Source organism: Etheostoma spectabile, chromosome 23 (assembly GCF_008692095.1).
Source record: "Etheostoma spectabile isolate EspeVRDwgs_2016 chromosome 23, UIUC_Espe_1.0, whole genome shotgun sequence".
NCBI lineage: Eukaryota > Metazoa > Chordata > Actinopteri > Perciformes > Percidae > Etheostoma > Etheostoma spectabile.
In genome coordinates this window covers 16,533,901-16,554,764 of record NC_045755.1, presented here as the reverse complement: position 1 = coordinate 16,554,764, position 20,864 = coordinate 16,533,901, and the positions used below count along the sequence as shown (strand labels likewise).

Sequence of the window (20,864 nt, the reverse complement as noted above, 5' to 3'; positions counted from 1 at the left end):
CAAAGACCATCTTTCATTGGAGGGAATAAATATGTTGTCAAACGGACCTTAAGACTACTGCAGATATTATGTACTATAGTGTATTTAGTATAGATAGGCCTGTAACAATTACATAAGTAAATGTTTTTATGTAATTGCGGTTTCTTTATTTAACAGCAATTTATTGCTAACATCAGCTAAGGTCTTAAGGGGTATTACTGTTGAAGGTAATTGTTGATTCTGTTTGGATGTGCCAAATTGCTATGGTTTTTGTTATTTGTTTTATCAGAATGGAGGCATGGTTTACTTCAAAGGCAATGTATTAGTGTTATTACATTATCTGGGTCACATACCAGCGATATATAACAAAAAGATAAATCCCGGGATTCATTCAAAACTTCAATTTGTTTAAAAAAAGAAATCAATAAATTAAAGCTGCAAGCGGCGGTGGACGGGCCCTCGCACCTCCTTGCATGTTGGGGTTACTGGCGGCTGCTGCTCCTTGCGGGAACTATCTGCGGAGTTCAACAATACCTCACACAAGACTCCGTTCGTTGCATTTCTTTCTCCCTAACGAGAGCCATTATCCAGAAAAAAATGAGAAGTTAATATACCAAATTTTGAGGGAACATACTGTAGGTCTCATCTTGAAGTCCATGTAGCATTTTTATTTAAATTTTTTCCACCTGATAGGTGGTCAGCCATCTCGGTTTTATCTTGGTGTTTTAGGATTGTAGAAATTGTGCAGCCATGTGCAAAATAGTAAACTCTTCGATTGAGTTAACATTTAGGCTTGGGAGTGGTATGTTGGCTATTGATTTTAGCACTTGGGCATATTTTTGATGGCCTCAATATATACGGAAACTCCACGCCCCCATCCAAACCTGGGAGCTTTGCGAGACAGTACAGCGATTTGGACCATAGCTGTAAGTAGGCTTCATGGCGCCCCCTAATGCATGGAAGGCCTTAGTTTGGACGTAGTTGCTACGAGCTTCACCAGATTTAGTATACACATTGCTCTCATCATTTTGGACATATTACCTATTTTCTTTTTATTAGCTTCGCTCAACCGGAAAGCTTGACACAGTTCCTCATGAGCCATTGAGTATATGTGCCAATTTTGGAGCCAATCGGCAATTAAATAGCGCTGTTTTAATTTTTTTTTTAATTAATTAGCCAAATTGATATGCATGCGAAACCTACTTTTACTAACTCATCCTAGAGCATCAATATGATCGCAACAACATGTTGAATGTAAACTCGGTTTGCACGTATCCTCGGTGAACCCTCATGACAAAAAGATGAATAGAATTGTGATAGTTGAAAAAATGCTCAAGTTATAGAGGACCGACTTCCTGTACGTGGCAGTCAAAGCAGGAGGTGTTGCGTATCTCGGCAACCGTTATTCTGAATTAGCGGAAACTCAGCACAGCTGTTTCCCGTGCTCTGTCGAGGCCATGTGCAACGTTTGAAGTAAATCGTACTGGGAGGGGCGAGGGCCCGTTCAACACAGCTTGCAGCTTTAATTATGTTTTATTGATGAACTTTACTCTACTAAATTTAAACACAATTGTCATTAAACCCGCAATCTTATACGAAGGCTTAATTTCAAGAGGAGGAAATTAAACCAGCTGAGACGCTCCAGCAAAGTGATCATTTGACATGGGATTCATGAATATGGAAAGTAGCTGATGATGCCATTTTTAGCTGCCTCAGGTAGCAAACAAGAGAACTGAATAAAAGCAGCACCCAGCTGCACTCAAAAGGTCGGACAGAAACCGACAGGCTGCAGGATGAATAGAGTTCTCTGTCTTGTGTTTTCCTATGAAAACATAAAAACAGTCCACATTACATGTTCCTCAGGAGGTGCTATAAGGGTTTTACTATTTTGTTGTTTTCCTTTATTTAGAACAGCTAAAGAGAGACAGGAAACGGGGGGAGAGAGAGCAGATGACATGGTCAGATTCGGATCCGGGCCACTAGAAAGGACTGAGCCTACATGGAGCGCACGCTCTACCAGGTGAGCTATAGGCCGCCTTGGGTTTTTAAGCATATAATATATTGTAATCACTCAACCTTAAAAAATACTTAAACCTGTAGTGTGTAGCTTTTTGATATCAATTTACGTCCGTTACATTCAAGCCATTGCCAAATGAGTTGCTACAAAGATAATTAAGACTATCAGCTCCACACAACTCTCTCTATTTCTCAGTGTGGCTCTGTTCAGAAGATTTTGTCATCCGGCAACTGTACCGTGCAGAAACCTGAGTGAAGATAATTAGCTTTTCTGAAGAGTCCATCATGTTTTTTCAAATCATCCTGTCCTCCTTAGCTGCTAGCAACTGCATCAAGGTGGGGTGGGGGCTGTGCCCAATCACATAAGGCTTGTATCATGTGGAAGCGCAGACAGTTTTGTAGTCATTACTTAGAATTCCTCATGTGGGCAACAGAAACTATGCACTATAGCTTTAAAGTAAGCTGCAAATGAGCATTCTGGGGACTGGAGATCTTTGTCATAGTGAGTGGTATTTTTTTCTAATTTATTGTAAATGGTGTTTGTGTGGAGGTTGCATGCTTCCTCCTGTGCTCCGGTTTCCTCCAACAGTACAAAGACATTCAGGTTGGGTTAAGTGACAAGTCTAAAATGCTGTAGGTTTGAACATGAGTGTGAAAGCTTGAATGTCTATATGTGAAGCCCCCACAACCCTGCCAATGATAAGCGGGTATAGACGGATGGAAGTGCAAATAACTTTCTTAAAATAAAACTCTAAATGATACTGACATGGGTTTACTTAGTTCAATAATACTAGACTAGATATTATATGGTAATATATTCATATATGACATAAGATTTATATAATAATATAATGGTATGCACTTGGATGGAAAATTGTGTTAAATACTTACTCTGCACAGTACACAACACATTTCTGATGCCCAAATGAAGACCCAAAGTCAATTTCATATTTACACATTGATGCTCTCAAAACATTTCAGTTACGTCAAAAGTATGTGACTAAATATAATCAGTAAAAAGCAATAGTAAAAGTCGAATTTTAGCTCAGGCCCAAATCCTGCCCTGAAAAACATTTGGAATGGATAATAGGGAATGATTGTACATTTTCTTTTTTAAATTTGTTTGAAATTCAAGTCTTGGATAAAAATAGGGAAGTATAACACTGAGTATAACTGTTTGTATATTAGCTTAAATCAATCCCAACATAAGTTGTTTAATGGCACCAGGCCCAGCGCCACAAGCCTGGCTCCAAATCCTCCCGTCCTCGAGGACAGAGGTGTCTCTGAGGCCCAGGAACGACTGGGCAGCAAACATCTCTAACCCCTTGCTGTATAAGCAGTGTCCTCTGTCACAGAGTCTCTAATCTAATGGGCTCAGAACAAAATCAAAGTGACAATATTAATCATGTGATGGGGAAAATAATTAGAGGGGCAATAAAGGACTGAGTCCCTTCCCCCATCTTCCACCACACAGCAGATAACTGATTACTGCTTGGCTCAGTGAGTGATGAAAGGGTGCTGGGATGTTTTTGTTTGTTTGTTTTTTAACCAATTACTTCACCGACACCTGAGATCTGGCAGCAGCTACAGCCTAGGTGCTAGGGCTGGGTATAAGTTAAAAATTTCCAAAACAGGAATTTGATACCTGAACGATCCTTTTAAATCAATTTTTAACTAATTCAATTACTGTATTTTAATAATGTACAACATTTCACTTCTTTTCCAGGTCCTTTACACACTGCACACTGTGGTCAAGCCTCTCAAAAAACATCACACACACATAAGCCCCCTCTCTGTGCGTATTGTACAGTGTATGTTTTTTTTCCTGCATGCCTCTAAGACGTGTAGGCAGCCAATCACAAGCATGATTAGATCCTGGTACAAGCATGCTGCATGCTTATTGGCTCACTGACGAGATTTTCTCCTTAGGTATTAAAGTGTAGTGTTGAAATAGAGCCGCAAAGATGAATTAATCAATTAATTACTTTTTATTAAATCAATCGCCAACTATTTTGATAATAGAATAATTGAGAGAAAAAAAAGGTACAATTTTGGATTCCAGCTTGTTAAATGTGAATATTTTCTAGAATATTCACTCCTCTATGAGAGTAAACTGCATATCTTTAAGTTGTGGACAAAACAAGACATTTGAGGACTTCATATTAAGCTTTGAAAAACACTGATTACCATTTTTCACAATTTTCTTATATTTCATAGACCAGACAACTAATTGATAATTCGAAAAATTTATCAACAGATTAAATCGACATATGAAAATATTTGTTAGTTGCAGCCTTATATTGAATGACAAGGCTTTTTCGATACCCGGTACTATGAAACCAATTTGATCAGTGCCTAAAAGTGTTGAAGTTGGGTACCCGGCCCTAATAGGTGTCAGGCAATAGAAATCCATCACACTAGTGTCATTACTTTGTCATCAATAATAGTTATCTTAAGAAAAACAAACATTGTAGAACTACCTGTATGCCATTCAAATGGCTACTCAATGAGCATTTTGAAGTGCCCAGGTTTATAGAACATCAGGAGGACACCCTTCAGCATCCTGCTATGCTCTGCAGTGCCATTAGAGTTGGGCAGTATCCAAAGTTTGATACCGTCAAACCTCCTCTCGATTTTATCGTGGTATACGGCATTACCGTGACAAATTAAAAATTATAACGTAAGGCTCAGAAGGCGTCACCAAACTGTTGGCTCGTGCCTACACCGTTCAGAAACTGAATACCAAACACTAATACTGAAACACCTCCCCTTCTCATTAGGGCGGAACCCCAAATGCTGCCAAACTGCAGAAGCCTATGTGGCACCCTGCGGTGCTCTGCTGTACCATGAACTACTATGACTATTTAAAGTCATTGTTCCATCATCTTTATTGTGACTATTTTCGCCATTGTGCATGACACCCCCAAACGGCACAGCCAACCAAGAGCCTGGGTCTGTCCGAAGTTTCTTCCTAACAGGAAGTTTTTCCTCACCACTGTCACACAATTGCTTGCTCTTGGGGGAATTATTGGAGTTGTTGGGTCTTTGTATTTTAGAGTGTGGTCTAGACCTTCTCTATCTGTGAAGTGTTATGATTTGATACTATAAATAAAATTATGAAGTCCAACAAACCAACCAGACTGCTCTTTTTCAAGGTGTTTAAGTGGAAAAACTATTTCTCCCAGATGTCATTCCTTCATTTAAAAAAAAAATTTCACAAAGGCTATTGATTGCTTGCATGCTTCCAACACAGCCAATTTCTCATAAGCAGTATTCTCGGGGAGGCATTAGCCATCCACACCTAGCTGTCAATCAAAACCCCGCTTTGGTCAAACCAGCCAGTGTGCAATTCAGAGAGAGGTTTTCCCTGCCCTGAATGTGCACGTGCCCTAGGAAGTCTGGTGTTTCTCTCTCTTGTTTACAGATCGACAGCATCTCTGGGAGACAGCCTGTGACAGACTGATGGATGATGTGACACTCATGCGCCACTGTGTCATCCTTGCATCTACCTCGCCCATTCTCCCCTCACCCACTCACACTCCGCCGCCTGAGGTGAGGATGTGGTTATGCATGTATATCAAGCTTCAAAGTAGCACCTTTATTTCCAAATCATGCATGTGTATGTAGAGAAAGCCTGATGGGTAAATGGTGGGTGGATGTCAGCTCGCCTGATTGTTAACGGCCAGATGACAAGGCTAGACCTGCCGCAGATGATGATGCTCAAGAGCGGGTAAGCGTAGACAAGATGGGTGACAAATAGAGGTGATAGGACTCAAGGGTGCCATATGAATCTGCATAAAAAAATAGCAAAAAATTATACCTCTCAAGATTTCATTGCAAAGAAACAATTTTTTTTTTCATTGAAAAATGAACTACCGCTACGTTCAGCTAGTGAACACCGCCTGAGAGATCACAGACTGTAGTCATACTCTGGACAAAACGTCATGCATTAGTAAGGCCCATCGACTCGTCAGTGCTGTTGCATATTGAGTCACATCAGCAATTCAAATCAGGAATTTGTTGTACTTTATCAGAATACTGAAAGCAGCAAAAATGCAGAACTGGGCACACTTTTATATCTCTATTTATCGCAAGTTATATCGTTATCACGATATTCAACAAAGTTATTGCATAACGCATATTTTACGCATATTGTGCAGTCCTAGTTCTCATCTGAGAAAATTCTGAGAACAAAAAAATGTATAAATAGAATTTTTGCAATCTGGGCAATAGGCATGTTGAAATTTAAATTAAGCGCTTAAACTCCGATATGTCCTTGCCAATTTACCAGATTTCTAAAGGGACTAAGTATGATTTGTATGCTGTTAGATGGTCTAATCTTCCCATATTGATTTTACCTACTCTGCTATCACTTAAACCCTCCAACCACATATTCACAGAAAAGAAGATTAGATTAGAGGACCATTGGGCTCAGATTCAATATCGAATGACAAACCTTTTTAATGTCACATTCTTAAATCCCACCTTCTGGGATTCTCAATCACAGCAGCATGGGAGATCAATGACTGTTCTCCACAACACTACATGATGTGGAACCTGCTACTTTGTCAAGTTGTTGACCTTCGGCAGAAAAGGAAGTTGGACTGACAGTCTCCACAAGTTGGTCAAAAAAGTGCCTCGGAACACACCGAAGCGACGCCAACTTGAACATACAGTATGTGTTGCACGAGACGTAATACGTCTCCATAACAGCAGGCACCGCTAATCTGTATTGCCAAAAAATGAAAACCGGCAGCGGATTGGACAAACGCGTCATTTCAAAACCAAATCATCATGGCAGCTCCTTCAGAATACAGTCTCATATTTTACTAAAATAGTTCAACAAAATGCGTTTCTGAAAACATTTTAAGAGAGAAATAGGCCATGCAGTTGCTGAATCTGTCCTCATTTCAGATCGACAAAGGTCAGTTTAAAAGATTTTCATCAGTGGCTGGGTTAGCTCAGTTGGTAGAGCAGGTCCACACACATTGAGGTTTACTCCTCAAAGCAGCGGGTTCGAATTCGACATGCAGCCCTTTGCTGCATGTCATTCCCTCGCTCTCCCTCCCCTTTCATGTCTTCATCTGTCCTGTAGAAATAAAAGGACTTAAATGCCCAAAAAATAATCTTAACAAAAAGAAATGTAAAAAAACTGCACCAACCTGCATCACAAACCATGAACAGTGTTCCAGCCTATAACCCACAAGGAGTTGGTTGGGTCACGAACGTGCTTTGTGGAAGTAGCCTGCATGCTAATGCTGGCGGCTGATGGCTCAACTAACTCCTTTTTGTCGGTTATAGGCTAAAAAAACGTGTGACATCGCTTAGAGCCTCTTTAAGTGATCACAATTACTTGAGGCAAAAAGGAAATCAATAGTGCTATTTACTGTCTTCGCCACTATTCGCCTCCTCTCCTGAAAATGATTACTGTCAGAGGTCATCAGTTACTCGGTTCCCAGTAAATCAGGCTCTGCTTTTAAAAGGCAACCAGATGCTGCTTAGCAGTAGCCCCAGTGGAATGTGTCACCTCCTCTCTGTTTCCACAGTGGATGTGGCCTCTGCTTTGCTTTTGCCAATGACGTTTATCTCTGTCTGCATTGTATTGGTTTTAGCCACACTGGGAATTTTTTTTATTGACAGAAAAAAAGTGAGAAAGCCTCAGTGGCATGCAGGACTGTCACTCAATCCATCTATAAGCCTGTATGACAACTTAATTGGTACAGGAGGAAAATACATAATTGTTAGATCCAATTATAGCAAAAACTAAATTTAGTTTCAGAAAAAAAAACGTTAAGTTATATAATGTTTATAAACTGACTAAAACGGCAGTTTTGGCACTTAACTAATCCAAGAATCCTGAGGGGGTAAAATTCCTGTAATGTTTTCCCATCACTGAGCTTGCTAATGGTTTCTATTGTGATGGCAAAATTGAGTTCTGGAGATTAGTTTTAAGCTGAGACATGGTGAGGTAATTCTCTAAATGCACTAAGCTCATCACTGACTACAACAATATTTTGTCTGTCACAGAGGAGCAGGCATCCTTAGTGGTGGCTCTTTTTGATGACATGCAGTTTGTACATGCTTAGGTCATCAATAAGTTTTAAAGATAACTACACTGAGGCGATGTCTGCAAATTAAATCCTCCACTTACAAATATATGTTTGAATGAAATCTACTCAACATAAACACCGCTGTGAGGAAATGTCCTTCACATCATCCTTCACTGTAGCAACTCTCTCAGAGGTCATTTAAGTAGAAGGTGAGCCACTTCCTCTTATCAGTGCATCCAGACCTCCAACAGGCCTTATCACCAGACTTACCTCAGAGATGTTTGGGCCAGCCATGCACCGATGCCTCCACACAGACACATGATAAACCTTTGATCATACATTGACCAGTCTGTCAGCCCAGTCATTTTCAGGTGGTGATAAATGGGGCTAGCGGGTTTGCCTGAGGGCACATAGTCTACTTATAGGAGCCAAGATGGCTGCTTGTCTGCCTTCAGGTGACAGGGCAGCAAACTCCACATAAAGTGCCTTAAAGGTAATATATAGCGTGGCTGTTGGATACACTGCTATGCTACACTGAGGTTCAATTGCATGTGAAATGACCCTTGAACATGAGATCTTTTCTCTGCTCACCAAAGGGCAACAAATCCTGCCCTTACAGGAAATAAATCAATGTGGGCAGTGTCGATATCAAATGACATATTTTTGAAAGAAAAGGGTGGTGCTTAAGTCTGCAATGTCATATATATATATATATATATCATACAATATAATTGTCAATGCATAATGAGAAGAGTCACAGGGTCTTAGTAGTACAGTTTTGACCTCCGAAACATTTCCACTTCACCTGCTAGGGACATCTATGGGCATGGTTGGTCTTTAAATGTGATATGTAGATGTACAACATGAAGACAGCTTGAGCATCATAAGGCTGGAGCAAGCAGATAATTGAAGAATTGTTCCCAAGCAACATTACCTAGCCTCTTAGCTAGGGCTTTGGATTGCTGGTTGGACCTTGGGATTTAGGGAACGGCAAACAGCATTTTCCAGTCCTCCAACATTTTATGAACCAAATTAATAATCAAATCATAAAATAGCTAAAATACTGCCAGGTAAAGGTCCTGCCCTACTTATCAAAGAATCAAAGCATTCTCCCCTATCCTCAACTGGTAACAACAAGCCCTTAATTATCTCTGCTTGGCTTTTAGGTAATTTCTTAACCCAAACCCATCACACAATTCATTCTCTGGCAGAGACATAGCTTGAATACACTCCTCTGGTCTTCCTGATCTCTTGATCTCACTCTGATACTGTACAAAAGCAGATAAAAAGCACCAAGTGAATACATGTAACTTTTTAAATGTTTCTGAAATGTTACATTACAGCCACTCTTAAAAAAGAACAACCTAGACAAGTCACTAATGAGCAACTATAGGCCAATATCAAACCTTCCGTTTTTAAGTAAAATCATTGAAAAAGTAGTCTTTCAACAACTCAACCATTTCTTGTCACTAAGCAACAGTTTTGATACCTTTCAGTTGGGTTTCCGACCACACCACAGCACTGAAACGGCTCTTGTCAAAGTCTTTAATGACATCCACCTTAACACAGATAATGGCAAAATTTCAATCTTAGTATTACTTGATCTCAGTGCTGCATTTGACACGGTCGACCACGACATACTACTAGACCGATTGGAAAACTGCGTTGGCCTTTCTGGCTTAGTACTAAACTGGTTTAAATCCTACCTAAAGAATAGGGATTACTTTGTGTCTATAGGTAATTATGCATCTGAGCGTACAAATATGACGTGCGGAGTTCCGCAAGGCTCCATTCTGGGGCCTCTTCTGTTTAACATCTACATGCTTCCACTGGCTCAGATTATGGAGAAAAACAAAATAAGTTACCATAGTTATGCGGACGACACACAAATTTACATAACCTTATCGCCAGGGGACTATAGTCCAATACAAAAACTGACTAAGTGCATCGAACAAATTAACGACTGGATGTGCCAGAACTTTCTGAAATTAAATGAAGGAAAAACTGAGGTGGTTGTTTTTGGAAAAAAAGAGGAACGATTAAAAGTCGGCGCTCAGCTTCAAACAACAATGTTAAAAACAACAGACAAAGCCAGAAATCTGGGTGTAGTTATGGACTCAGACTGAAATTTAACAGCCACATTAAGACAACAACAAAGTCAGCCTACTATCACCTTAAAAATTTACAAGGGTTAAAGGAATATGTGTAAACAGGACTTGAAAAACGGTCCGCTTTCATCTTCAGTAGACTTGACTACTGTAACGGGGTCTTTACAGGTCTCCCTAAAAAAATCAATCAGACAGTACGCTGATTCAGAACGCTGCTGTCGAGTCTCACTAAGCCAAGACTGGATCACATCACTCCAGTTCTGAAGTCTTTACACTGGCTTCCTGTGTCTCAAAGAATTGATTTCAAAGTAATCTTGCTAGTTATAAATACTAACGGTTTAGGTCCAAAATACATTTCTGATCTGCTACTACACTATGACCCCCAGACCTCTCAGGTCATCTGGGACAGGTCTACTTTCTGTCCCCAGAGTCAGAACTAAACAGGGTGAAGCAGCTTCAGTTTCTATGCTCCTCAATCTGGAACAAAATCCCAGAAACCTGTAGATCCGCTGCTACTCTCAGTTCTTTTAAATCAAGGCTGAAGACCTTTCTTTTTGATGCTGCCTTTCTTAAATGAATGCTCATTTCTTAAATCTGCTGCACTGTAACTTTTATTTTTGGTGTATGTGTCCTAATGTTTCTATTTTGTTTTTAACTGTTATCATGTGTTTTATTAATTTTAATGTTTATGATTTTTAACTGTTGTACTTGTGTTTATCTGTTTAACTGATTTCGTGTAAAGGACTTTGAATTGCCCTGTTGCTGAAATGTGCTATACAAATAAAGCTGCCTTGCCTTGCATCTGATTATCATAAATGACCTGTAATAGCAAACAAGACTAACAGTGAAATAAAGGCTATTTTAACATACAGTATTTTTTATTTTTAAGATATTTTATGGTCATTTTCAGCCTTTATTTTTGACAGGACAGCTGAAAATATGAAAGGGGAGAGAGAGGGCGGAATGACATGTAGCAAATGGCCGCAGGTCAGAGTCGAACCCAGACAATTACAGGATTGTAAATTATTTTAAACCAAACCCGAATTGGCCCTCAGGTATGTTATATGTCTATTTCATTCGTAAAATAACTCTAGTCCGCGCGATGTGGTTGTACGTCAGTAGCCAAAACACTACTGCTTTTGTCCAAAGGCGCCGCTGAAATCAACACAAACTGACAGTTAACACAACAAAAAGTCACTGTGTGAGCCACCTTTGTTTACTCAGCCCTCCAAGGTTACAGCTAGATTAATTTTCTACTGATCTGTCCTCAAGTAAATTAGCTGCCTGCCCACCCGACAGATACCTAGCAATAGCTGTATCGAGCAAATTATTCTGTCACATGCTTCGCCGATGTCGTATTGTTTCAAGGCCAATTTATTAAACCTTATCTGTTGCACTGCAGCCACGGCTTCACTGATGATTTACTATCATGTCGTTTCCTTCCAGTGGGCCTATTCTTAGTCCCGGTATCATCCTCATGTGTTGGACAGAGGGTTATTTTTAGTCAGGCTGTCACGTGATGTCAGTGCAAGTGGAGTCTCACAGCTGTAGGCTACTGGTACAACATGTTACAGATCCACAGATCCCAGCCTGGCACGAAGGAGCTAGCATCCTGTGGATATCAGGACCTATTGATTAACATCTCCTTAATAATTCAGACAAATTAATCTACTACATTTTTACTACACTCTGGTGCTCTGGTGGAAAAAAAAAAAAAAATAGCCACTGAGGTTTCCTATTGCATTAACGCTGTTTGAAACAAAAATGTAGAGCCATTTTTCCAATGGATTTCAACTTCATTTTGATGGTTTGCAGTGAAAAAAATCACCTTCTTTTTTTATTATAAATGCACTCAAACAATGGCTCATTCAGTCATGATGTTGTCCCACTTCCAGCAGTTCTTTGATATGTGTAATTGCACCGTGTCAAATTGCAACAACCAGCATTTACTGAAATATAAAAGATTAGATTTCATACTTTGCATTTAAATGCTCTTCAATCTCTTAATGTCCGCTGACTTTGTCCCGCTTTGTAAATTCATAATGTGTGAACAACCCACACGCTTGATTAAGAGTCATTCAGAAACAATGACATAAGGTAATGTGATTACTAATTCTAGATAGAGGAACATTTCTTGTTCAGAACTATAAGTCCTACCATAAATTATTAATTAGAACTGTTTGAATGCTGCTTAAAGGTGGATCACTTGAAGGTGTTTCAATAATTTAATAATTAGTTTAGGTATCAAATGTATGTAAAAGTCACAACCCTGAAAACTTCTTATTTATATGGGAATTATTCCCACTAGCATTGCTGGAATCTCTTCTATAACTTTTAAGTTATTCAGAAAGTTAAGTGACTATTAACATAAAGAAAAAATTGCTATTGGAAGGACATTTTGAGGCACCGGTCCAAAGGAGGTAGTGTAATTATGAAGTATCACTCTGCAATTAATGTTTTGATTACCACCTGTGTTCTAAATAAACCAGAACAAAACTAGTTCTCCTCAAAAATAAAGAGCTTTATTGCAAAACAGATCCATCCACACCTGTAGGGAGCAGAGCTATTCTCAATGCCAGAACAATTAATCACAGGATGGTTAAGTAGAGATGACAGGAGCGACTGACAGCCTATAATTTTCCAAGGCAATAATTGAGCTAATTACATAACACACAGAGACTTCTATCATTACTGAAATGTGCTCATTTAGGTACTATTTCCCACCACTTTCTGTAGGGAAGGTCTTGTCATGCCATCTTGCTTGATACGGCTGGTGGTTCTGCACTGTAATTTTCATCTCATATCATCCACGGTTATCAGTCATGGTCAACAGACCCACAGGTCCCAACTCCCCCATCAAGAATAGTTTGCCTTGATGGTTTCAGAGAGCGGAGGAAAATGAAAAGGAGGTGGACCCGCAGTCAAAAAAGTTAGACAAAGAGGAAAAGCCGTCATTCTGTCAAAAGACTGTGATCTTAAACTTTCTTTTCTTTTACAACATGACACCATGACTGTTCGTAAACATACACACCGACTGTGTATGTCCACGCTGTATACAGCGGGCGTAAACATACACGCCACTTGCCGTGTTATCGCCACTTGCCATGTTATTGCAAGAAGAACTGGCGTGTCATACATACGCCATTTCATGAGATCAGTCCGGATTTAAAGTTTTCACAACAGCATGAGACAGAAAATGGGAGGTCAGGCATCGTGTGAGCCTTAAGCTTCTTCCACAGATGCGTCTGCCCTACTGTCTTTAGCACTGTGCAAGACTGCAGACTGGAGTACAGCACTTATAGTTACGTTATAACGTAAGGGCATTTTCAGTTTGTTTGCTCAAAAATTCACTCCACTTATTGGTCAGTTGTGTCTAGGGCGGGAAGGAAATACAGGAAGACGGTCCTGTGTTTTAGACTAGTGTATATTTCTGACTGCAGTCAAGCTAGCTATCTCTCGTGTTTCCACAAACAAAACAAGCTCATGTAATTAAAATTAAATCCAGACACTGCTTCGCCGAGACATTGCTCTGCTTTGCCTGTTGGTAAAAAAAGTAGGCTGTGCAACTTCAGTGGACATCCGGAAGAATTAAGCTGCGATTGGAGGTTGTAAGGAGAGTTACATTTTGTGTGAGTGTTTAATTTTCAGAGTTCTGATGGTGACATGGGATTTCTGTTTTCTAATACTACAGTGTTTACTCCCCCAATGGAAACATGAAGGATTGAAAGAGGCCATCTTGGAAGTATAAAGATACTGGAGGCAATATTCAGTATTATTAGCAATAGCAGAAATGTGTATATAAAGTTTCATTGCATAATCCTGTCGAGGTTTTAACTGACAAGCCAACAGGCCAAAAGGAGTGTTAGATTTATATTTAGGTGGATAAAATAACAAAACCACCTGGTAAAATCATTCAATGTAGTACATGCGTAGGGCGGCCCCCTGAAAGTTAATAGAGGTGAACCACTCGTCAGTGACCCTTTGAGACGTTTTTTTTTGTTTTGGTCAGTCAGTGTGCATTACATTATATTTTTATAGTCTCCGAGGCGAGCACGCGACAGAGACTTATGGGGGGTCTATAGATTAAAAAAAAACAGAGCTACAGACGGAGTCGTTATCCCAAGCCTTGTCAAGCCGAACTAGAGGCGGTCGCGCGCACCACCACAGAGGAAATCCCAAAAGACAAGGGGATCCTCTCACACCAAGAGGCCGCCCCTGATGAGTTGAATCCCGCGGACAAACTGTGTGGACTGACACTTGTTGAAAAGTGAACAAAGATTTTCAGTACGTCGTAAAGCTGTGGCGGGCTGTATTTGACCACACTTGACTATGTTAATGTGATCAAACTCATCCCTGAAACTCATGCCACTGGATTGCCAAATGCTCTGAAGGTCATGCCAAATAGTCAAATCTGATTCGATGATCTTGGGAACAGCCCTAAAAGTACTTACTACAGTAAAGTACAGCACTAAATCTAATCAACACAGACCCACCAAAATTGTCCAATATGTTCCATTTTCATAAATATAGTATACATGGACGGCTGCAGTTTTTTTACTGCATTAGATAGCAAACGCGCGTCATTTTCTCCACTTACTGTATCTGTATGCATTGAATGATAAGAGTAGTTCCCCATTGAATCTCATTAAACTGCATTTTCTGTTTGTTCACGTACAAACAACCTTCCTCATCCTGCTTTAGATTAGAGGGGACATTACCAAAGCATTTTTACTCTGCATATTATGTCTGTTAGGCTTTTAGGAGAACAACAGCTTCAGCTCTGGTAGTCATTTACTACTGAAATAACAGGTATGTCTAATTTTACCCCACAGATCAGAGCTCTCAATCCTTGTTTTAAAAAAATTACAGTGATACAAAAAGGAATTTTTTTTAATTTAGTACAGCCAAAATGTGACAAGGAACTGTTGCAAAATGAACACTAAAGCTCTCAGGTTATAAAACGTCATTAACTTTGGAGCAGCCTATGGATACTGGCATGGACGTGTCACCTGGTGGCCCATAATCAACATGATGACATGGTAATCCTGACACACAGATTTCAAAATAATATAAAAATCACCTGGTGAAAAATCTTATTCTAACAAGTAAGCAGCTAAAGGCCACAAAGTGGGTAACCATGGCTGACCATTATGGGCTCCTCTGTTTTACACTGCTACACGCCACTGTCCGTGACATTTGTGACTTTTTTTTATTAAAGAATAGGAATATGACTGGAAATGCATGGCACATGCATGGACCAGTCAGAGCAGGAAGGATGATTGCGGCTCATGAGCCTGTCAGTTGGAAGTGCATAGTGAGTGAAGCCCATGGTCGAGTGGCTTTCCCCGCTGCCACATTTTCCTCACTTGAGCGCAAATCAAACGGCTGTTGTTTTAGTGTTAAGATCAGTTAAGTTGTACAAAGGAAATGAATTTATATTATCTCTGCCTGTTTACAGCCTCCATTCACACGTGGTAAGAGAGGCTGAGAGAGGCTTATCATTTGAAAAGCAGATGAGGCCCCACTCAGGTAAATGTGATGTGTATGGACCCACTGTGACACGTCACGTGATAAGCTGCTCTTGCTGTCCTGTGCCTGCAGCTAGGTGCCATTGTTTGATGCCATTATAGCAGAATCTCCATACACTCCAAGCTGAGCTTATCCTACAGATTTTACTCCTTGGATCCTATAGACTCATCTCCCAGCATACACTGCAATCCTCTGGCTATTTAACACGATTAAAAGTAATGGAAGTACCCTTGAGAATCTCCTGCCTCCTCGATACTGTTTGAGAGTGAAGCACTCCATCTCTTTGTCCAGCCCAACACATCAGCTGTGTGAGCTTAATGCTCCTTCCTGCTGAAGCACTTTTCGCATGATAAAGTGATGGATTCAGGCTGCACCAGCTGCAGAAAATGGACATAACATGGGAGTACACTGAGAGAACTACAAAACCCTGAAAACAACCATTAGTACAGCACTGTACATTAGCACATTATAAAACAGCCCATAAACAAAATGCTACTCTATGTAAGCATACTTAGCACATTTAAAAGGTTATAAGAATGCTTATTTCCGTAGGCAAAGGGTGGTTTTCTAATTTTAGTAATATGCCATATAGTCGCTGTTCTATATTTCCAAAAACTGGTAAATACATGCTTTTTTATATTCAAGGATCCTAAGGCAGTTCACAAAGAGCGACAATATATTCAAACATCAATTGCTCCAGTTGCAAATGTAGAACTAAATTAGCAGCAAATATCCCATCATGCCTCTCAATTACAGGCTTTTTAATTAGGGACAGTAAAAGTGATTTGGGTACACAAAAGACACAATCAATTCCAAAAGCTTTCTTTTCAATTGTCTCGCTGTCGATAAAGAAATAGCAGCTCAAGCAGACAACCTCCCGCATAAGTACATACCAAAGTCATGATACCAACATTTTAAATGTGTTTTCAAAAAGCTTTTTCTGGAAAATGACAATGTTTAGGACCAGTGAGAAGGGGCTGGGGAGATTTACTTTGGAGAGAACAACGCCCATATCTGAGCTGAGAAAGAAAATTGAAGAAAAGATAGTAGAAGCACAGACGAGACGAGGCGAGGTCATCTGTGTTTGTGCGAAGAAAAGCTGATGTACTGTAAGAAAGAAAGAACGCTGCTGTGTCAAATCCATAGATGTTTGTTTCTCTGTGGTCTAACATAATCACAGCAGCGACTCAAACTCAGAGGGTTTTAGATGAACAAACTACAATTGCACCGCTCAGTCAGCCAATTCATGAGGAGCAGATTATTTCATGTGAATGCAGAATACAAACGGTTGATTTTGAGTGTCACTCCCAACAAGCCAACACCAAGTGCAGCACAGATGTAGGAGTGTGATAATGAACATCAACTCAGGGGACTTAGGAGCCTACAGGTGGATTCTGAGGAAGAGATATGACTTTGCTCTCTTGGAACAGATGTTGTTATGAACTGTTATGTGGACTGATGGGGAGATGAGCACATGCATACGTTTGAGGTTCGCAATGAGTGCAGCAGCAGTGTTAATGTAGAGCAGAAGCTAAGCAGGTATAACTTCACACATTACTTACTTGACAACTAATTTCTCTAATATGTGCATGCAGTTTGAAGAGTACGGAAATTATTTAATTGTGCTTACATACTATGTGAAGCATATGAAAAAGACCATGTGTAGTTTTACAGGAAATGCAATACCACAGTTTTACAGTAAGCAGACAGAAAACACCAACACAAGGGAACAACCTGCAGCAAAACTAGTTTAAAACATACAGCAAAACACGGTAAAACATATGCATTCGACGACGCTAAACTGCGACATTAAAATAAGCTTACATGTCTTCGTTAGTGACAAAAACTGAATAATTATATAGCATATTATATAATTTTTACTCGAGCTATGCTAGTTACTGTAACTGTTAGCACCAGCAGCATATTCTTACCTTGGTGTTGTGAAGCGGTTGGCGTCCTAATAAATCCTTTGGGAATATTATTGGGAATCACTAACAGCAGGACAGGAAAACTTCGGCTTTTCTTTCTTTACTGTCTATGCTTCTGGGTCGAAGTGGAGCCATGACAGTCAGACAGACGTTATTTGAAAGTGTCGCTAATCTGCGAAGCGGGGAAGTAGCTAGCTAGCTAGTTGTTAGCGGCAGAAGAGAGTTACTTCTTCTAGAAAGTACCGACGCGACATGTCCAGACTTTTGGTCGTCAAACTTCCTTATTTAATGGTACGTATGCAACAGAGGTAACAGCCTCGCAGAAACGTGTCAAACAAACCGAAAAGAAGCTTAGAAAAAAAAACATGGCGGTAAAAATAAACCAGCTAATAAAAACTACCTCATCCGGAAGCTAGGGTCAGGTGCAGTAGATTTATGTTGCAAGTCCTATGCATTCAAAATTAAGCATGCATTGAAAGTATTATGTTTTAATTTAAAAGTAGGCCTACTCATCATGCAGAATAGCCCATTTTAGAAAAATATATATTATAGTCTTATCTTACCTATAGCCTACTGTATTAAATATCATTTAGTTAGCTCAGTGATAAAAGGCTTGTAAAAGCTCACATCAACTTCTAATCAGCCCAAGCTTCTGATTGGGCTACTTGGTGTGAGTCAAATCTGGCAACTTTGCATGTGCCTGAACCAGTTCTATTTCAGCTCTTACGTTATTCAAGTTTATGTTTCTTACCAATAACCAGTGATCAAAGCAGACAGGTGCAATTGCAGGTGGTGGAGTGGCTATATAGTGCCTGTAAGGGTAACATAATGTCTTCAACAAAGGCCTTGTGAGGCTCTCCCTGTCTTTCATCTGGCTGAGGCGAGAGATAAAGAGAGAGAACATGCGAGAGAGCATCATTACAAGTCCATCTACACTCTTTATCTAATCACTAATGGCTTTGGAGAGGAGTTTCAAAACCATCAACACTGCTGTTTCACAATGTTTCTCACAATATCGCCCTTGCAGCCAGCCATTATGTAAACTAGAGTAGAAAATATGCTGCTCCAGTCCATTCTTGCTCCCTCTCTGTCTCTTTCACTCCATATGCCACTGTCAAGATGACCTTTTCCACGGTGATGGATGCCAAAATTACAGTCGTCTCTTGTGAACTGGCAGAGATTTTAACATCTGATGTGACAGCCAGATTTTCAGGCCCGGAATGGACCAAGGTGACCCCCATATCTTAGAAAACAATCTTGATGTGTAGACTGTCATACAATAAGACAGACAATTTTAGAAAAATGACGTTTGGAGGGAGATTTTCGTCTTTGTGTTAAAGGTCAATATTTCACATGCCTTCCTGAAGGCTACTTCTTACCAGCCAGGTACAGCTTATCCTGGATCTATACAGAACCATCATGTGCCCAGTGGATGATTCCTGCTAGTATTGGATCATGGGTAGCACCACGTGGAGAATGACCTTTACAGCCATGTGTCACCTGCCCATGATGTTCTGGATGGCCTTCTCAGCATAGTGTGTCTGCATGTGTGTGTTTTAATGATCCAGTGAAGCAAATACAACTCAAAAAATGGGAAAAAGGAAAGAGGATTACAGCAAGAAATAGGAGTCAAGCCAATGGCAGTTTAAAGAGGGGGCCGGTCCCCCTATAATATTAAGCCTGGACCACTCTCTAACCCTCCCCCCAACTTCAAATAAAGATATTGCTGTTATTTGAAACTAGATGACTTAAGTCATCCATTTACCAACCATGTCATGTTAGCTTGTGGGGCTAAATAACTTGAACATTAGGCTATATTTTGGCAAGAGAAGAATTGTCATGGGCATTATCAAAGGGGGCCCTTGAACTCTTATCTCACGATATCTGAATGAAAAGGATTTTTTGGATGCCATGTAAATGTGTTATTTTTGCCTATTCTAAATATGGTGTGTTTAAATTTGTCTGCATAATGGGATCTGGGTGTAATAATAATTAGTAGGAAAGCTGAGACTCTTCATTCAATGATACAGAGTGCATACGTGTGATGATGTAAGTCCCCATAGTAACCATTTCATTGTAGTGGAAATGACCTGTTGCAACCTCGGGGATAATCACACCCTCATGAAACGTCAAAACCACATACTCAAGACCTAGGGCATTCAGAGGATGTATGGATAAATTCTCAACAGAATGTAATAAAATACAAGACATTAATTAATTGGCTAAACCATCTATGTAGCACTTCATACATGAACATAAAACTTGTTCACCTTCTGTGAGCAACAAGTCTTGAGGGGAGGTTTCCATGCATATGAAGTCCAACCCCTCCAGGACAGTGCATCTTTTAGCTGGAGTCAAATAAAACCTAACAGGGATAATTGCCTTGTTTAGACTTCCTATGAAGTAAGCTCCCCAGTGTGCTGCCATGGGAAAGGTCATGCATTTATGGATAAACTCTACACTCCTCCTCCTCCTCAGCTAGCAACCACCCGTGAGCCGTCTGCCAATGGACATATTTCAAACAGAGGTGTCAAAAGTATTCACATTTATTACTCAAGTAGAGGTATAGATAGTAGGGTTTAAAAAGACTTCTGTAGAAGTATCAACTCAAGTGTGAAAGTACTGGTTTCAAAAGTACTCAAAGTATGAAAAGGAAAAGTAATGTCAGGGGGAAAATTTATATCAATATTGTTTTTTCGAATTAGACTACATGGTACTCGGGTGCACAGAGCTTGCAGCACATTTGAAAGGAGTTGTTTTTGAATCCAACCATTTTGAAAAATTCTTCCAGGTACGGCCAAGGATGAAGAAGGGTCGGCTGGTCTTCCTGGCCACCAACCTCCTTGCTGGTGCTTGGGTGGGACATTTCGCTCGAGTCCTCTTGAGTCTCTGCCACGGACATGTTCGTACTAGGCTGCATACGTCTGCTATTTCCTTGCTGGAGTGTGACGTGATTTGTGTCATGTGCAGGTGCGATTGATTTAGAAAAAACACACACAAACCAATAGGGTGTCGGAATGGTATGTTCATACTTCCCATCCAACCACAATCAAATTCACCGGATGGCGCAATTAATCTTGATAGGTTTTTGTTTTTTGTGTTTTATTGAATGATGACAATTAAGCTGGAATGAAAACAAGCGAGGAGGAACAAGGAGTAACAAGGCTATTTTTAAAATGTAAGGAGTAGAAAGTACAGAGAATTGCGTGAAAATGTAAGAAGTAAAGTCTGCTGTAAAATAATTACTCCAGTAA

General features: G+C 40.0%; 1 protein-coding gene across 1 annotated transcript in view; it reads right to left on the bottom strand.

The window, feature by feature from the left end:
• Positions 1 to 17,693, bottom strand: part of syt1a (synaptotagmin Ia) — a 186,634-nt gene extending 168,941 nt beyond the window's left edge. Inside the window, exon 1 of the mRNA XM_032505589.1 lies at positions 17,614 to 17,693. The gene's annotated coding sequence lies outside the window, so the exon portion shown is untranslated. The remainder of the gene's footprint in view (positions 1 to 17,613) is intronic.
• Between the last annotated feature and the right edge of the window lie 3,171 nt (positions 17,694 to 20,864).